The following is a 10,814-nucleotide window of genomic DNA, read 5'->3' on the forward strand; positions in this document are numbered from 1 at the left end:
GTCTTGGGAGTAGTAATTTAATTCTTTTGTGATAAGCCAAATTACTAGGGGATTTGGTTTAACTTACTCAATCCAGACAAAGGATATATATAATTTCGTACTGGTCATAGATATATATTAATGTATATATAATAAAAAGATTGAATTTGATATATAGTACTTCTGGATAGAGCTTCAAATAAAAACAACAATAGGACGATATGGATTATGAACCTGATGTTCACACTGTTCTCGTATTAGCGTTAAATTATATATGTTGACACAATAAGAAGTACATATATTATAATACGCTTGTACCACTAATGTCTTCAGTGTTCGTATTCCATTTGTATGGTAAAAATATATAAGTCACTCACCATTTTAATAGCCTCGGTAAGAAGTCGATCACTTTGATTTTAGCACCACTTGCGGATGATCAACTGTATATCGATTTGCTATCAAAACCTTGTGTGGTTGATCAGGTGGTTCTAGTCTTGCCTAGAAATGTTTTATTATCAGTTAACGCAGATCCGAGCAGACCACACTCACCAAGTGGTACGGTATACTTTTACAGACTACACTTGAAATACATATTAGTTTCATAGTTTGCTTTCCCTATATATTATTAGCCTGTGTTGTGTACCTTGGTTCTCCACTTTTATTTGATCTAATTTGTCTTTTGGCTCCTGAACAAAAAAAAACACAACCATAGGCACAGTAAAACGGAGAAAAACGATTAAAATATCTACTAGAATTCCATCTACAACCTCATAAAATTTCGTCATTTATCAGAAATAAAATATATACTAAAATACATTCAAGCCCTGCTTACCGAGATATTGACTGTTAATTGTACTATATATCAGGTGCTGGAAACACAATACATATATAGGAGACCTCTATGGTAATGAACGAAAAAAATCATAATTAAACTAGATATCATAATTTCTTTTACAATTTTGTAAAATGTTATGATAGACATGTTTGCAATGACTCATAGTTGCAGCAAACACACATGATAAGTACATTGCGATGCCAAACATAAAAGACAATATGGGAGAGTAGATTTTGTGTGTTTTGTTTGGAATGTAAAGTTTGATTTAGTTGTATTTGGTTCCTGGATAACTAGTAAGTGGAGGAAGAGACTACAATATATAAGAAGGGGTTAGAAGACCCAAACACAAGGTTCGGATTTTAGGGAGGAATATGAAAAACATAATTTTTTTTTACTAAAATGAAATCCTGTGAAGTGACAAAAGTAGGTTAAAATAAATGAGTAAATAAAAAATTGAAACAGCAAAAAATTACATAAAGAAAAAAAAAAGAATAATATTTATGTACTAAAGTAGTTTATACTTTCCTAACAGTTTGTGAGACATAGTCAGTGTATATAAATGTCTTATGTGTTTGTCTTGTATCAACTAGTAGACCAATAAAAATATGTCTATGTTTATTTAATTAAGAGTCAAATAAGCAAATGACAATTACACAAAATCAATATTTGATTAATCCGACTTTACCTGTCATTTTTATGGAGATCTATTTTTATGTAATATTAATATGACTATCTATTTCTATAGGATACTAAGTCCTAATTATATCCACATAAACATTTTACTTAATAAAATACACATGTCACGTAACAGTCAAACAAAAGGTAAATTTATTCAAACTCATCCAGAAAAACTATTAGACAAAAGGTAAGTTTCCTGCAGTATTATTTTTTAATTTACAAACAGAAATTTGAAGAGAAAAAATATAACATATCTAAAGTCATGTGAAGTGAAGTCCCAAACATCAAAACACACATGATAATGCCAAACATAACAGACAATATGAAAGCCATTTTGTGCTTTGTTTAGAACGTAAAACTTGCTTTAATTGTATTTGGTTCCTAGTCGGTAAAAGAAGAGGTCGCTATTGATACGAATTAACAGACGTCCCAACCCGAAGTGTCAATTTACAGAAAGAAATACGAAGATGTATTAAAATGACTGACTAAAATTTTAACGAAAGGACAAATTATGTTAAGTCAGTGACAGAAGGGTAAAACGAATAAGTGTAAAACACAAAAGAGCATTATTTATGTATTAAAATGACTTTACAAATATTTTGTGATACAAAGTCAGTGTAGATATTTTAGTTTATATTATATCAACAAATCGACAAAAACATAAATTTGTTTATACTACATCAATTCGTCTACCATAGCATATGTCTATGTTCCTAAAATAATGTGAAGTGCAATGCCAAACATATAAAACACAATGAGAATTTTCTCAAGAAAAAACAATTAGAATATATACAGTTGTAAGTTGTTTAGACACCACTCAACAAAAAAAAATCAAAAACAATTGTGTCAAAAGTATTTTTGCGGTAACTCTGAACAAGCCCTAGCTAGTGAAAATCACTAGCAAGGTTGAGAAATATGATTGAAATATAACGAAAAGGAAATTCAGAGGATTCTAAAATCACAAGGTTACATTATTCTCAGAGGAAAAACTGGTATAGAAAAAGTAAAAAGAAACAAAAGTCGACCATGTGCTCGAAGAACAAAATATGAAGTATGTAAATAAAGTGGTCCCATGCCTACATATTTGTCAAGATGTTAGTGTATACTTATGGAATTCAAAAACAATATAAAATAACTATACGCGGCAAAGAGTAATTGTGAGAATTAATAGAAAACAATTGATAAAAAAACTAGCTTTTTTACCCAAAAAAAATCAAATTAGCTTAATATGTATCTTTTTATAGTGTGGAAACGTCAAGGAGGTCAATTTGGAGCAATTAAAAGGGGATTAATTTCGTTATCAAGAAAAAATGTCTGTCAAGAGGTAAGAAGAACAAAACAAGAATTAAAAAGATATGCAAGGTTTTTTTTTGCTTCTCAATGTATGAGAAAGTGAAGTTTATTAATCGGCGAAGCTGTAATAAAACCCTAATGATAGAAAGCTAAATTAAAAATTAAAAAAATGATGAGGAAACAAAAAAACAAAAGAAAAAGCCCTAGATCTGGGTAGTGAGAAACCATAACTTTGACTGTTATTACAAAAAGAAACAATTTATCCGACCCAGATATATAGAGAACGGGCCCAGATACTGCAAAACTAATTAACCCGACATTGTCTTTTTCTCAAACCCTACTAATTTTTTTTTTTTTGGTCAAAACTCAAACCCTACTAATTAAAAGCCCTAGTGAGGGAGAGAGAGTGCGGCTTTGAACGACAGACACCAACCCTAGTAGAGAGAGACTGTACGAATCCGGCATCAATGGCGGATTTTAGGGCTTCCCGGTAATTCTTGTTGATTTTCTATTTTCTTTTTTTTTAGAGATTTTTTTTTGTTGGTGTTTGTTCAAATGGAGCGAGTCAAAAAAAAAAAAAAATGGAGTCAGTCATGAAGACCAGTAAATATGCGTTCTATTCCTTTTTTTTTCAATTGCCAAATAGTGATAGACTGATAGCATTCCTTAAGTGGCTCTAGGTTTATAAGGCCAATCTTAAGTATAATTTTGAACAATTTCTTAAAATACATGGTAGAAATGATTCCTCTTCACTACCTTCATGGTGATACTTAGGGTCTGACTGGTGACCATTCGGGAAACAAGAGGAACAAACAGAAAATGAATATACGGAAAAAAATAGCAGGAATGAAAAGGAATGGTCGTTCCTTCTCAAATTTAACAAGGAATAATTTTATCCTTTAATTCTCTACAAAAACAGGAACGAGAGGGAATGAGAAAGAATTATTATTCCTTGCGAATGGTGATTTTTTATAGGAACGTTAGGGAATACATTATTCTCCATCATTCCCCGGTCACCATTCATACCCTTAGTTTTTGAATGGTGAACAATGGAATAATAAGAAACATAAAATTCTTTATCTTTTTTTGTTAAAGACCACTTGCGGATGATCAACTATATCGATTTTCTATCAAAACCTGTGTGGTTGAGGTAGTTCTAGTCTTGCCTAGAAATGTTTTATCATCAGTTAACGCAGATCCGAGCAGACCACACTCACCAAGTGGTACGGTATACTTTTACAGACTACACTTGAAATACATATTCATAAAATTCTTTATCATTCTTATAAAATTACATTATTTAGAAAAATAATTTTTTTCCATTCTTTCTTCTTAGAAAATTATAGAAAAAAGTTATTTCTCACTAAATTTGAGAAGAAACAATAATTTCTCCTTATTCATATTTTCTTTTTTTTCCGCTATACATTCCTATTGTTTATATAATGGTGTTACCATTTCGATTCAGTTGCCATTTATTCAGAGTTTTTATTTTCTTTCCAACATATATTATTTTTCTTTTGAATCAGAAAGTTTCACATCTAAATCCAAAATCTCTTCGGACTGATCAGGACTTTCCTCGCTGATTCTCCCCTTTGGACGGCTAGCTAGACAACACGAGCCGATGCGAAAAAGCATGCTTCGATGTGGTTGATTAATATATCTTTTCTCATTTTAATCCATGCACACAAATTTTGACTTTGAATAAAGTTACCATTTTTGTAACAAAACAGAGTTTTTTGTAACAAAAATACAGTTCTTCATTTTTGTAACTTCATCAGTATACTATTCAATTTGATTGTCATGACTTTTTCCCCGGTGCAAACTTACACAATACATAAAGAATTTGAATCTCCACTTACGATTTGAATTATACATAGTATCAATATTTAATGTCTGCATTTTCATTGTAGTCTTTACCAAAGTTTTTAACATCAAATTGTAAAATATTTACATTTAAATATGAATGTAAATAATATTTAATGGTAAATATCTTAACATTTTAAATTGATATAAAATTGACTTGTCCATCTTAGAAATAATACATGAATTTTGAATAACAACACTTACAAATTAAAACGATATCAGCCTTTTCATAGGCACTTAGAGAGTATCTAAGTAATTTGAAAAAGTAAAAAATTAGAGAAGACATAGAGTTTCTCAAGAAAACTTTGAGATATTTATAGAAATCGTAATAATTTTTGTCACTTATTATTAAACCACTGAACTCTTTTTTTAAACTAAAACTTGATGTCGATCCGCGCAACCGCGCGGGTTTTTGTTTTCATTTATTTTATATAAACACTTTGTTTTCAATTCTAAATTGGTATATATTATAATATATATGTGTCTATCATTTTTTAAAACATAATAAGTTTACGGTATATTTTTTTCATTGACTAGATTGTTTCAAACTTTCACATGTATTTGTATCTTCTTCTATATATATATTTTCGGATTATTATTTCATTATTAAAATCGTAACTATATATATAAAGATTATTAAAATATTGTTTTATTATCATATTCAAAAATATTGTAGCATTTCACAAATTTAGAAAGTTTTTAAAAAATTAAACTTTTCGCTTCATAGATTTATATTATCAAGTAAATAATTAAACATTTAGTTTTTGTTTAATTTTTAAAATAAACTATATAGTTTAAAATTTATTTTCATTAGTTTAAGGTAGTAAAGATTAATCATTTTTAGATAATATGATTTTTTTTATTTAAAAAAAAATCTTTATAATCTTAAAAGTTAACATCGACAAATATTTAAATAATTAACATATGGAGGTATAGTATTACAACATTAAATTATATCTATTTAGTTTATACTATCTGTAAATCCAATAGATCATCTATTGTTTAAATCCAATTATTGATAGCCCAATAAAAATTTCTGGTAGGCCCAAAATTTAAATGATAAGATTATAGATTAAATGTAACATGACTTTCTAGGAATATGTCTATTTTTTAAAAAAATCACAAATGAATCAAGGTTGCGACTTCTGTTTTAATTTATAAGATATAGTAGTAATTAAATAATTAAATATTCAGATGACAAAATATAATAATAATAAATTCTGTTAAAATACTAATTTTATTTGTTTGGAGCAATGAGGTTGCCTTCAGCAAGTAGGTGTTTCAAAAGTAAAGATCCGAGGCCCATTACAGACTCAGATAACCTTACTGGCCTAGAATGAATTTTAGATTCATGTGTACAGAGTGATCAAAAAAAAAAAAATCATGTGTACAGTGGTTTGATGACTTTAGTGTTATTTGGACACATATGCTATAAATATTGATTGATAAGATTCAAATTCTTAAAGATTGTGAATATCTATAGATATAAGTCTGGAAAAGTGAGCCAAAGCACACAGATTTTATATCGTCTTCCACCTATGAGATGTTTACACTAGAAGACACTTTGTGGTTAGAGGACACATTCTTTGGACATGTGTTGTTTTGGTTGATAGAAAAGCCCCCAACGGTTACTAGGGGAGAGGATGTTCCTTACAAAGAACCAAACTATACATTTCTTTGTTGTAATAAATGAAAAAGGTGAAATAGAGAGGTTTCAATTCTGGCCGTCAGATCATTTTGTAAAAAGGAGATCCAATGGCTAAGAGTAGGCGTGTTGGTTGGGGTCGCCATAAATGTGTTCCCTTTAACGTGTGTAGCTGTGTTTTCTCTTTGTTTTTCGCTTCCGAAGCTGAAAGATAAGGCGAGAAGAGAAGTAAGAGATAGAACCGACGTAAGGAGCTCCGCACCGAGTTCCTTCGCTGCCGAAGTGAAGGTTAGTTTGTACTTCTTATGGATTTATCTTGTTATGGTGTAGTTTCTAGATTGTGGTTAGGGTTTTGTTTTATAGTATTTTCTAGATTTCCACAATAAACGATGTACGTTGTTAATGCAGATGGACGAGATGTGTATGGTGATGTGTGGAGCATGGCTTTGTGGGTCTGACGGGAAATGGGAGTTTGTTGTGGACAAGACAAATATGGCGAGGATGATACCTGTCCATGAAGCGCTGACCATAAAGGAGGCCGAGTGTCGGGTGTTTGCTGAGTTCAAGAAGTCGGAAACTTCTTCCAATGTAGTGCTTAGCTATTGGCCGCCGGACAGCAAGGACCTTGCAATCGGAATTAAAACACCCCCCGTCCTGCTGACAAGCGATGGTGCGCTTAGGTGTTTCTTTTCCCACATGAAAGTCACCGGGAGTTTGAATCTGTTCGCAACTTTCGAAAGTTTTGGGTATGGTACGGCTGCTCCTGACATGGATGGCTTTGAAACACCGAGACGCACTACGAAGCAGCGCGAGAGTGGTAATAAAAGAAAGACTGTCGACCTCTCCAGCGTTGGTTCGAAAACCAACTTCATTAACCTTGATGATTTTCAGCTTATTGAGGACGTTGAGAAAATCGAAGAGCGGTTAAGGTCAGAAAGTAACCCCACTGGTGGAGGTGATTGTAATGGCATGAGCAACGGTATTGATTGCGACTACAGTGGGCCAGAAGAGATTGATGAAAGGGATGTTAGGCCTAGAGGATATGACGTTGAGTTTTGGGAGCCACTAATAGATGGTGATTTGGGAGGCAGCAACGCCGTGGAAGTTGTGTTTAACGAGAAAGAGGCAAACGGGGTTGCTAAGTTGTCGGAGGGTAGCAGAAGTGAGCCTGCCGGAGGAAGCAGCGGCGGTAGTGGTTTGAAGGGTGAGATCCCCGTGGATGACTTCGCGTGGATGGGTCGAACGAGTATTGGTGGACGTAGCAGCCGTGGTCGGGAGTCTGGTGGTCAAGATCCAAGTAACCGCAAGCTGGAAGATGTTGATGACAAAGAGTTTGACATTCCGCCTTTGTATGATGACACGGTGTACGAAGCCGCCGAAATCCCATGGTTAGATGTCGAAGAGGCTAATGGTGTTGTTCATGTTGGGAAGGTGTATGGTAGTAAAGTCGATTGTCAGATTGCTTTGGCCATTTACGCTATTAAAGGGCAGTTTCAGTTCAAACAGACGAGGACAAAGGTTGACTCGTTTGTGTGCGAGTGTCCCGATGATCGTTGTGACTGGAGAGTCACAGCTCATGAGATACGGGGTTGTGGTTACTATGAAATTAGGAAAGCTCAGCTGGATCATTCATGTCCAATCGAGAGTAGGAATGGGTATGGCAGTAGGGGAACTGCTAGGGTTATCGTAGCAGTGTACAAGGCAAAATTTAAAGATCCTTCAAAAGGCCCAAAGGTGGTTGAAATACAAAGGCTCTTGATGGAGGATCTTAGGCTGTCGGTATCTTGCATGAAGTGTTACAGAGCCAAAGAGCAAGCAATGTTTGAGTTGAGGGGACCAGATGACGACTCGTATATGAAGCTGGCTGAGTATCTTTATATGCTAAAACTTGCTAATCCCGGGACGATAGCTGATATTGAGACAGAGGTGGACGACGAGGGTGTGGAGCGGTTCCTTTACATGTTTTTGGCGTTTGGGGCATCTATTAAGGGGTTCCAGAAGCTGAGGCATGTGTTGGTTGTAGACGACACACATCTAAATGGGAAGTACAAGGGAGTGTTGCTTACAGCAAGCGTACAAGATGGAAATTTCCAAGTGTTTCCTATGGCATTTGCAATAGTAGACAGTGAGGATACTGAGGCTTGGACGTGGTTTCTGCAGAAGGTTGAGAGGCTATTGGCGGATTCGAGCAACCTTGCTATAATATCAGACAGGGCCACTTCAATTGCCAACGCGGTCAGCTGTGTGTATCCACAAGCCCACCATGGGTTTTGTATCGTCCATTTGGCCAGGAACGTGAATGCTAAGTTTTCTAGCAAGGGGTTAGCGAGGTTGGTGACTGCGGCTGCGACTGCGCATAGGATGAGGGATTACAAAAACTTCTGTGACAAGATCAGGGCGTCAAACAACGAATGTGGGGTCTATTTGGGGAAGATAGGGTCTGCACGTTGGTCTAGAACGTACTTTGGGGGGGGGGGGCAAAGGTATAATATAATGACTAGTAACATAGCTGAACAGCTTAACAACGTATTGGTAGAGGGTAGGTCGTCCCCAATAATTGAGTTGGTGATGTTCATACAAGGGACGATGACAAGGTGGTTCAGTGCAAGACGTAAAAAGGCCAATAAGCACCGGGGTTTGATGACAATAGAAGTCGATAAAGTGATGACGAAGACCATGGCGATGTTTAGGGGCAGCAAGGTTAACTTTCTAGTTGGAGCTGCCAAGTTGTTGGAAAGTTTGGTGGTTCTGAGAGTGTTCAGTTGGAGCAGAAGAAGTGTACTTGCAAGTACTTTGACAACATGAAGATACCATGTGGGCATGCCATGATTGCAGCCGACAACATATGGCTCGCATATGAGACTATGGTAGGACATTGGTACAAGACGGTGGCGTGGAGGAAAACCTATGCAGGTATTATTAGCCCAATTGGCGACCCTAGGGACGAAGATATTCCAGACGATGTCAGGGATGCAACGTTAATGCCACCATTGACTAAGAGGCCACCAGGAAGGCGTAGGACCAAACGATTCCCCTCGACACGGGAGATGCCGGTAGATAGTGTTTTTGAAATTGGTGTGCGATTATTTATTAATTGTGACTATCCATCTGTTTGCTAATAGGTGTGTGTTTTTGATGCAGGGTGCTAAGAAGAAGACTGTGCCTAATAAATGCGGGAGGTGAAGGGTAGAAGGACACAACCAGACTAATTGCACTGTTCCGATATGATTGGAGATTGATTGTTATGTAATGGAAGTTTTTTGTGGACGGATATTGTAAGGAGGTGCTGGGAGAATTGTTTTTTGTACCGAACCCGTGTAACCTCAAGGAGTAATACTTTAGGTATATGTAATAGAGATGTTAATGCCACCAACCACCAATTGTGTGAGCAAAAACCTTGTTGGTATGATTTTAAGAAACAACTCTGTGGACGCTTATGTTTTGGTTGATTGTTGTTCTGAAGGAATTGGATGTTTAGTATTCCTATTGAGTGTAGTATATGATATGTGTGAAGTAAAAGCTGGATTGGAACCAGATTAAAAGGTGGAGTAGTATATGAGAGGGGTGGGGGTGGTTAGCATTAGGGTGTAGTAGTGGTGAATGTTTTGATTTGGGTTACGGGGTGGATGACACGTTTGTGGTCTTTGGGTATTTGTTTTGGCTACAAGGTGGTGTAAGTACGAAAGGAAGTGTGGGGGGGGGGGGGGGGGGGGGGGGGGGTTATGAAAGCTGTGGTTAAATAGGTTATGGTTGGGAGTTATCTAACGGAAACTATTGGTATGGATGTATTGTTTGTGGTCGTTGTGGTTAAATAGGTTATGGTTGGGAGTAATGTAACGGAAGCTATTTGCGTGGCTGTCTTGTTTGTGGTCGTGGTGGTCATGGTTTGGCTACACGTTGCTGTAAATATGAATGGAGGTGTGTGTGATCATGAAAAATGTGATTAAGTTGGTTCTGGTTACAAGGTATGTCACGTGAGACTGGCCACGTGTTTAGGTTTAGGGAGGTGTGTGTGGTCATGAAAAATGTGATTAAGTTGGTTCTGGTTAAAAGGTATGTCACGTGAGATTGGCCACGGGTTTAGGTTTAGGGTGTGGTGTTAGATCTGTGTTGGTTATGGTTATGGATCACGTGGTGGTGGTTGGGGTGTTGTGTAACAAAAGATGCAGGGGTTGTGGGGTTGATGTCACCCTGTTGTGCTGGGGTTTAATCGGTTCGTGGTTAGTTTCGTCATGGTTAGTTCGGAAGAACCGATTGTTTAGGGTGTGGGTGTGGGTTAACGATTGTTTTCTCATTGTTGGTGAGCAAGGGGTTAGTGTGGTTGGAAAAGTTGTGGTCAGGATTTTATGTTAGTGGTTTGTGTGTGTATAACAAGAGGCTTATGTGTTGTTGGTCATCACGAAGTTAGGAAGATGTCAACGAGCTTGTGGTCAGTTGCTTCGTAGCTAGTGTGTAGTTGATGCATAAAGGTTTTTTCTTAAACTGGTGGGAACCGCTTGTTTAGGGTGTGGTTGTGGTGTT

Source organism: Brassica napus, chromosome C3 (genome assembly GCF_020379485.1).
Source record: "Brassica napus cultivar Da-Ae chromosome C3, Da-Ae, whole genome shotgun sequence".
Classification (NCBI taxonomy): Eukaryota; Viridiplantae; Streptophyta; class Magnoliopsida; order Brassicales; family Brassicaceae; genus Brassica; species Brassica napus.